Genomic DNA, 2,142 nt, shown 5'->3' on the forward strand with positions numbered 1-2,142 from the left:
TATCTCATTGCTGTTTGTGGGATCTTGCTGTGTGTAAATTAGCTGCCACATTTCCTACATTACATAGAATTACACAGAATGTACAGCACAGAAACAGGCCATTCGGCCCAACAGGTCCATGCCGGTGTTTATGCTCCACATGAGTCTCCTCCCACCCTCTTCATCTAACCATATCAGCATATCCTTCTATTCCTTTCTCCCTCATGTGTTTATCTAGTTTCCACTTAAATGTATCTAGACTAGCCGCCTCAACTACTCCTTGTGGTAGTGAGTTCCACATTCTAACCACTCTCTGGGGAAAGAAATTTATCCTGAATTTTCTATTGGATTTATTAGTGTCTATCTTTTGTTTATGGCCCCTTGCTCCGGGCTCCCCTGCAAGTGGAAACATCTTCTCTCCATCTACACATTGCTCCAATTCAAAATACTCCAATGTCCAACACACAAGAGCAAATCAGATCCTGTCACATCATTGCTGGGATCTTTGGAATTGACACAATGTGATTGTGAATAAAAAGGCCTCAAGTTTGGAAGTGAATCCATAGAGACAAAGAGGCAGGTCACAAGCATCAAAATCCAATAGCGTGCAGCCCCAGTGGTCTAATGGATAAGGCACTGGCCTCCTAAGCCAGGGATTGTGGGTTCAAGTCCCATCTGGGGTGAAGCAGTTTTTGGCTCTGAAACAAAAGTCTTCTCTGAACATTGCTGCATTCCGTGACAGTCAGGGAGCTTTCCTTTCAACTTACCAACCAATCCAGGTTTCCTTGCCCATGTTTGACCTGATGCCATGAGATTTCATGGGGTCCAGAGTCAATGTTGAGGACTCCCAGGGCCACTCCCTCCTGACTGTGTATCACTGTACCACCACCTCTGGGTACAGTAGCGTAGTGGTTATGTTACCAGATGAATAATCCAGATGCCTGAACTAAAATCCAGAGTCATGAGCTCAAATCCCACCACGGCAGCTGGCGAATTTAAATTCAATTAATTAAATAAAATCTGGAATTAAAATCCTAATATCAGTAATGATAGCCATGAAACTACCGGATTGTTGTAAAAACCCATCTGGTTCACGAATGTCCTTTAGGGAAGGAAACCTGCTGTCCTTACCCGGTCTGGCCTATATGTGACTCCAGACCCACAGCAATGTGGTTGATTCTTAATTGCCCTCTGAAATGGCCCAGCAAGCCACTCAGTGGTAAAATCTCGCTACGAAAAGTCGTAATAAAACCGGACGGACCACCCTGCATCGGACAACTAGGCACCGGACACGACAACGGCAAAACATCAAGCCCAGTCGACCCTGCAAGGTCCTCCTTACTAACATCTGGGGACTTGTGCCAAAATTGGGAGAGCTGTCCCACAGACTAGTCAAGCAACAGCCTGACATAGCCATACTCACAGAATCATACCTTTCAGCCAACGTCCCAGACTCTTCCATCACCATCCCTGGGTATGTCCTGACCCACGAGAGGTAGCGGTACAGTGATAGTCAGGAGGGAGTGGCCCTGGGAGTCCTCAACATTGACTCTGGACCTCATGAAATCTCATGGCATCAGGTCAAACATGGGGAAGGAAACCTCCTGCTGATTACCACCTACCGTCCTCCCTCAGCTGATGAATCAGTCCTCCTCCATGTTGAGAAGCACTGAGGTTAGCAAGGGCACAAAATGTACTCTGGGTGGGGGACTTCAATGTCCATCATCACGAGTGGCTCGGTTGCTCCACTACTGGCCGAGTCCTGAAGGACATAGCTGCGAGACTGGGCCTGCGGCAGGTGGTGAGCGATCCAACAAGAGGGGAAAAACTTACTTGACCTCGTCCTCACCAATCTACCTGTCGCAAATGCATCTGTCCATGACAGTATTGGTCGGAGTGACCACCGCACAGTCCTCGTGGAGATGAAGTCCCATCTTCACACTGAGGACACCATCCAACAGCGTTGTGTGGCACTACCACCGTGCTAAATAGGATAGATTCAGAACAGATCTAGCAGCTCAAAACTGGGCATCCATGAGGCACTGTGGGCCATCAGCAGCAGCAGAATTGTATTCCAGCACAATCTGTAACCTCATGGCTCGGCATATTCCTCACTCTACCATTACCAACAAGCCAGGGGATCAACCCTGGTTCAAGGAGGAG

General features: G+C 47.9%; 1 non-coding gene across 1 annotated transcript; it reads left to right on the forward strand.

Annotated features, from left to right (window-relative positions):
* The first annotated feature begins 589 nt into the window (after positions 1-589).
* trnar-ccu (transfer RNA arginine (anticodon CCU)) lies at positions 590-662 on the forward strand. The gene has a single exon. It is a non-coding gene; the product is annotated as a tRNA-Arg (tRNA).
* The last annotated feature ends 1,480 nt before the right edge of the window (positions 663-2,142 follow it).

This window comes from Heptranchias perlo, chromosome 11 (assembly GCF_035084215.1).
Source record: "Heptranchias perlo isolate sHepPer1 chromosome 11, sHepPer1.hap1, whole genome shotgun sequence".
Classification (NCBI taxonomy): Eukaryota; Metazoa; Chordata; class Chondrichthyes; order Hexanchiformes; family Hexanchidae; genus Heptranchias; species Heptranchias perlo.